The sequence below is a fragment of the Lactuca serriola genome, chromosome 4, assembly GCF_051521515.1.
Source record: "Lactuca serriola cultivar US96UC23 chromosome 4, Lser_US96UC23_V15, whole genome shotgun sequence".
Taxonomy (NCBI): domain Eukaryota; kingdom Viridiplantae; phylum Streptophyta; class Magnoliopsida; order Asterales; family Asteraceae; genus Lactuca; species Lactuca serriola.
In genome coordinates this window covers 37,416,860-37,423,657 of record NC_136411.1, presented here as the reverse complement: position 1 = coordinate 37,423,657, position 6,798 = coordinate 37,416,860, and the positions used below count along the sequence as shown (strand labels likewise).

The 6,798-nt window shown below is 36.8% G+C and overlaps 1 pseudogene; it reads left to right on the top strand.

Moving 5' to 3' along the window:
- Window positions 1-2,105: 2,105 nt before the first annotated feature.
- On the top strand, window positions 2,106-4,632 carry LOC145098233 (uncharacterized; annotated as a pseudogene).
- The last annotated feature ends 2,166 nt before the right edge of the window (window positions 4,633-6,798 follow it).

Here is a 6,798-nt window from a genome sequence, read left to right as displayed (position 1 = left end):
GCCCTACTCGACCCTCAACTCATATCTGGAATGCTCCAGGATTTGTTGGATACAACACAAAGCAGTACAACCTCAACCCAACACAATATGTCGACATATAACAGATAATCATGCAGACAGAATCACAAGTAGTCCTTCAGATCTACCAGACTGGCATATCAACAACTAGCATAATCATGCGTATCTATTCCATACTCAGCATATCGGCGAATAGCAAGATATCGAACCAATGGGCCGACCTTGGTGCCTTCGGCCCGTAAGTATAGTGAGGAACGCTCACCTGAAGCAGCTGAATATCACAGACAAATGCTCGAACCATTAATCCGGAAATCCCCACGCGCTAGCACTATCAAATATCATCCAATTAACAATTGAATCTCGACGTATAATCAAGAATCTGAATTACTTGCCTAATGACCAGGGTAAAAGACCATTTTAACTTTTTTCTTACTTGGCCCAAAACCAAGGCCCGATATGGCCCAACTTCCTAATTGGGCCCAAAACCATCATGAATCAAATTCCAAGAAAGCCCATAATCAATCCATGGCCCAAGGTCATAAATTCAATGGTCGAACAAGGCCCAAACCCAAAAGACCCAAAATTACACATCTTGGGGGGTACGCCCGCATACTCACCCTCTAAGTGAAATGTACAAGTCCCTAAAGCATGAAACTCAATTTACGCTGAGTGTACTTCTGAGTACACCCAACGTACTCATCAGGGGCCAAAAATTCACATTAAACTGTTAACCCTAAATGATGTCTTAAACCATAAAGTCGGAGCCTTTAAGCCTTTTCATGGCTAAAGAGGACTAAATTTCCAAAATCCTTCCTTTCACAACACTAAAAACCACTTAACTCTTGCATGGTGCTAAGAAAACGATGAAGCAAGCATTTTATGGCTCAATACACTTCAAGACCTCAAAAAGGATAGTTAATATGCTTTGGAGTACTCCATACTCACAAAGATCCAAACTTTGGGACAAAAGCTTATGAAACTATGCCAAAACAAAATCTATGAATAGATTCATCAAGTTTGAAGCTTTATACCTTGAGAAGGTAGATCAAGATGCACAAAGCCTGGATCCACAAGCTCCAAGCAATCCCACATTTCTCCAAGAAGCTCGTCCTTCTTCTATGAGCACTAAAATGCATGAAATACCACCAAAAACTCAAAAACCACACCAATAGAGGCTAGGGTTTCATTTCTAGGGTTTAAGGGGATGGAGGCTGAAGATAATAGGGTTTGGTGGTGAGTTAAGGTGCTTAAATAGGGTCCAAGACCCTAAATTAGGGTTTAACTCTGACTAGAGTACGCCCAACGTACTTCTAGTATGCCCAACATACTCCCTTAAGTATGTGCGACCAATCTGCCTAGTACGCCTCACGTACTCCAATGCAGGGCCGACCCTTAACATATGCCGGGTGTGCGACCGCACAGGGCCCGCATTGTTTGGGGGGCCCGATATATATATATATATATATATATATATATATATATATATATATATATATATATATATATATATATGAGATGTCGAAGTTAAAGTAAACAAAAAAATGGTGGTTGACATGGTAAAGGCGCTTGACATTTATGAGCTAGGCCCAAGATCGAAACTTGGCACTAGCAATTTTGTTTTTTATTTTTATTATAATTCTTCAACCTATCCTTTTAATTCAAGCGTCAAACACGTCTATCCCATAAGGAATTATCTAAGTCAAACACATCTTTAATTAAATTAATATATAAGTCCAATTAAACTAAGTATATCACATAAAGAATTAGTATCTAACACAAACACGCATTTAATTACTATATATAAGTCCTTAGCCTCTTTTATTTATTTGTTGAGTTTGGGCAATTCGGCAGCAAAGGAAGACATAAGAAAAGGTTCGTTTCTTTTTTTTCTCTAATGGTAATATTTATAATTCATCATTATTAGTATTTTTTATAATCATTAGTATTTTTTTTTTCTAGTTTACATTGTTATTGGTATTGCTCATTCAACGTTTTGATATATTCAATTAGATTTCTAGAGTTCTTTTATCACAGTTTTAATTTTATCGAGTATTTGGTTGATTATTGTTATTTTATTTTCAGAAATAATGTCTCCTAAGTATTTATCTGGTAGTCAAAAACGTAAAAAGAGAAAAAGAATTGAAGAATCAACAAAGGCTAATAGTGGTTCTCTAGATAAGTTTTTCCAAAAAAAACCTAAAGTTCCTTCTCAAAATCAAAATAATGATAATATTCCTGATAATTTGGGTGTTGATGTCGAAGGAGATCAAATTAATGATGTTAATGTTGATAATGTTAATTTCCATGGAGATCGTGTTGATGTTGATGATGGTAATGACGATGGTGATAACATTGAAGATGATGGTGATGATGATGATGATGTTAATGTTAATAGTAATAATGTTGATATATTCGATCCAAGAAATTGGGATGGACTAAGCACAAACATGGTGAAACGTTTGGTAGAGAAAGGTCCTAAAAGTGATAATACTATTGATAAGGGTCCACCTGATAGATTTTCTAGACGGTTTTCTGCAACTATGTATACTAGAACTTTGCCAAATAAACAGACATGTAACAGAGAATGGCTAGTATACTTGAAAGAGCTTGATAAAGTTTTTTGTTTTTGTTGTAAAATATTTAGAAAAGGGATCCCGAAAGGTCAATTAGATAGTGAAGGTTATGGAGATTGGCAACATCTTAGTACAAGACTTAAAGAGCATGAAGTTGGTTTAGATCATCTCACAAATTTAGCTACTTGGTTTGAAATGCGTGAAAGATTGAAAGTTAATGAAACAATTGATAAAGTGGTGTATGATCAATTTAAGAAAGAAAGGGAGCATTGGAAACAAGTACTATTGAGGATTATTTCACTAGTGAAATATTTGGCTAAATATAATTTAGCATTTCGTGGAACAAATGAAAAATTATATCAAAAGAGTAATGGAAACTTTCTTGGAGCGATTGAGATGTTTGAAGAGTTTGACCTGGTTATGAAAGAGCATGTGCGTCGTATCAAAAATGATGAGATCCATGTACCTTATCTTGGCCACAAGATCCAAAATGAGGTGATACTTTTACTAACTGATGAAATTAAATGAGAAATCATTAAAAAAGTAAAGGAGCAAAATATTACTCCATCATACTTGATTGTACCCCTGATACAAGTCACCAAGAACAAATGTCTTTGATAGTGAGGTATGTAAATTTGTCCTCCAATGATGTTACTGTTGAAGAATCCTTTTTAGGTTTTTTAAATGTTAATGATACCACTGGTAAAGGGCTCTTTGATATTACACACGATGAATTAAAATCTCTTGGTCTTGATATTGATGTTATGCGGGGGCAAGGGTATGACAATGGATCAAACATGAGAGGAAAACATCAAGGAGTTCAAAAGAGATTTTTGGACATAAATTCTAGAGCATTTTATACTCCATGTGGTTGTCATAGTCTTAATCTTGCACTGTGTGACATGGCTAACAGTTGTAGTAAAGCTAGAGATTTTTTTGGAGTCATACAACAAGTATATACAATATTTTCCAATTCTACTAAGAGGTGGCAAATTCTGAAAGAGAATATCAAAGGTTTGACTCCAAAGTCATTGTCTGCCACTCGGTGGGAAAGTCGTGTTGATAGTGTGAAGGCTATTAGACAACAACTTCCTGATTTAAGAGAAGCTTTACTTGAAGTTGCTAAAAAAGACAACGATGCTAAAATCCAAAGTGAAGCTAAATCGCTAGCAAATAATGAGCTTGGTGGATTTGAGTTTTTGGTATCCATAGTCATTTGGTATCAAATATTGTACATGGTGAATTTAGTTAGCAAAAAATTACAATCAAAAGATATGCTTCTCGATGTAGCTATTAACGAAGTGAACATGCTAATTGAGTACTTCAAGGAGTTTAGAGAAACAGGGTTCTCCAAGGCGATTGATGATGCGAAGGAACTTTCCGTTGAAATGAATATTGATCCGGTATTCTCTCAAAAGAGGCCGGTTAGTAGAAAAAAACAATCTGATGAGAATTCAAGTGATCAAGATGTTGTATTTTTAGCCGAGGAGAATTTTAAAGTTAATTACTTTTTATATATTGTTGATCAAGCGAGTGCTTCTCTTAAAACAAGATTTCAACAATACAAAGAGTATGAAAATATTTTTGGTTTTTTGTTTCCAAAAAAATGAAGGAATTTGATGACAAAGATCTCAAGTCATGTTGTCGCTGTCTTGAAGCCGCACTTAAGTCTGGTGAACAATCAGATATCGATTCTCATGAACTTTATATGGAGTTAAATCTGCTTGACATGTTCTTACCGAGTGAAATTACGAACCCTATTGATGTTTTAAAGTATATGAAAAAAGTCGATTGTTTTCCTAATGCAATTATTGCCTACAAAATCTTGTTGACTATTCCCGTAACGGTCGTGTCTGCAGAAAGAAGTTTTTCAAAGCTAAAGTTGTTGAAGTCCTACTTAAGGTCCACAATGTCACAAGAAAGACTTAATGGATTGGCGATAATAGCTATTGAGAACGTTATATTAGAGACTATTGATTATGAAGAGTTGGTGAACAATTTTGCTTCCAAGAATGCTAGGAGTGTCTCGCGATTCATGTAGTTGTCTAAGATTATCTATTGTATGATCGTTCTTTTCTTTTGCTTCATATTATAAAAATTATGAAATAATTAATGAATTTTTGGTATAAGTAAAAAATAAATATATGTTTAGGGGCCCATTTTTTAGTTTCGCACCGGGCCCCTAATATCAACGGACCGACCCTGCTCCCATGTACGCCCAACATACTAGGCTCAACAGTATTACCCCTAGCATACACTTATGTACTATAACATCCCGATGTTCAAGTACTTCTAAATTTATCCCTTTAAGTTTACTATATGTCATTTTGGTTCTTAAAGTCCAAGAGAATGTGCCTTGAAGCCCTAATGGCATTCTCATAATTTTTGGGCAGGATAAGTACGCTAAGCGTACATGTGTGTACGCTGAGAGTACTAGGGGGCGCCCTAGTACGCTGGGCGTACTAAAAAATATGGAAACCCTAATTTTTAGGGTTTGGGTGGTATTTAAGCATCTTATTGGCCTCATTTCTCTTCACCTAACTAGCTTCTACCCTCCCTTCACGATTTGAAACCCTAGAAGCACCTTGTGGACATTTCAAGCATAAAAGAGTGTGGTTGTGTGATTTGAAGAGGAAGGAAGAAGATCAAGCTCAACTCAGAGAAAGAAGCACCTTAGATCTGGGGTTGATCCTTCATTTTCAACCCTTTCAAGGTATAAAGATTGCACCTTTATCTCTTAATCTTGTAGATCTAGTTATAGGAGTTTTATATCATCTTTTTGGTCCTGAAAGTCTCATCTTGAGCATGGCATGTTCTGGACGTTTTGATTTGTCCTTTCAGACCCTAGGAGGGGTCCTTAGCCATAAAAATGAAGTCCTTTTAGTTAGTTTTGCTCCATGCATCTTATAGGAGGTCTTAATGGATTAAGACCTTGTGTTAATATCTTATTAGGCATGGGAAGTCATAAAGTTGTAAACTTTATGACTCTAGGGTGCATTTGGACCGTGGATCTGAAGTATGGGCTTGATTTCTTAATCCGTTAAGCGCTTAATGAAGTTTTTGCGGTTGCGAGGTTATGCCCCGCGTAAGTGCGAGTACGCCTTGTGTACTTCGTCAACCACCCCGATGGTGGTTAATGCGAGGCTTCACGTACACTAAGCGTACCACCGGGGTACACCCTGCGTACTCGCAGGGGTCGGCTTTTTGAGTTGACTTGGTTGAGTTGACTCGGCTTGGTTGACTCATTTGGCTTAGTGGGTTTGACCAGTGGACTTTGAATTTAACTTTGACCAAGTTTGACCATGAGGGTATTTTGGGATTTTGATGGAATTGGTTATTTGATGGAATTGGTTATTTGATGGAATTAGGTATCGGTTAGAGAGCTTAGATTCAAAGTCGGACCTTATCAGTTTTGTTTAGTTTGTGAGGTGAGTTTTCCTCATTGTACTTACAGGTCGAAGGCACCAAGGCCGGCCCTTTGGATTGTTATCCTGGTTTATCATATGATTATGTATTGTAGTGATCTGTTAGATCTGCATCTTGGTAGATAGGATGATGCTATGCTTAGTGATCTATAAGATTTATATGTATGTTATTGGCTGGTTTTTGTATGCTTGTTTGTTGTATATGTGTGTCGACACGGTGTATGTGTGGTTGGGTTAAGGTGGTCCTGCTATGTGCTGAAGGCCAACAGACCCAGGGCATCCCAGATAGACTGAAGGCCAGTGGGGCATACCAGTCAGGCCGAAGGCCCTGAGAACGGTCCAGATAGGCTGAAGGCCCGATGTGGCATACTAGTCATGTTGTATGTTATGTGAGTGTACCAGGAATACTGTAGGCCAGTAGGGTGTTCCAGTAAGACTAAAGGCTCTATATGCATGTTGTTCGTTGTTATTATTATGATTATGTCATGTGTTGGTATTTTAGGGGAACTCACTAAGCTTTGGGCTTATAGTTTTGGGTTATGTCTCAGGTACCTTAGATGATCACGGGAAGGCAAAGGTTGCACGTCGTCGTGTTTTGTTTTATGATTTTGGTAAAACTCTGATATTAAATATGTTTTAAAAATATTTTTGTAAAAAATGATGATTTGTGGATTGGTTTTAAAAGTTTAAATTTTTCATGAATTTTATGGATGTTACATGTACACCCTGCGTACTAGGTTTATCCCTTGAACCACCAAATTTACGAAGGCCATAACTTTTTT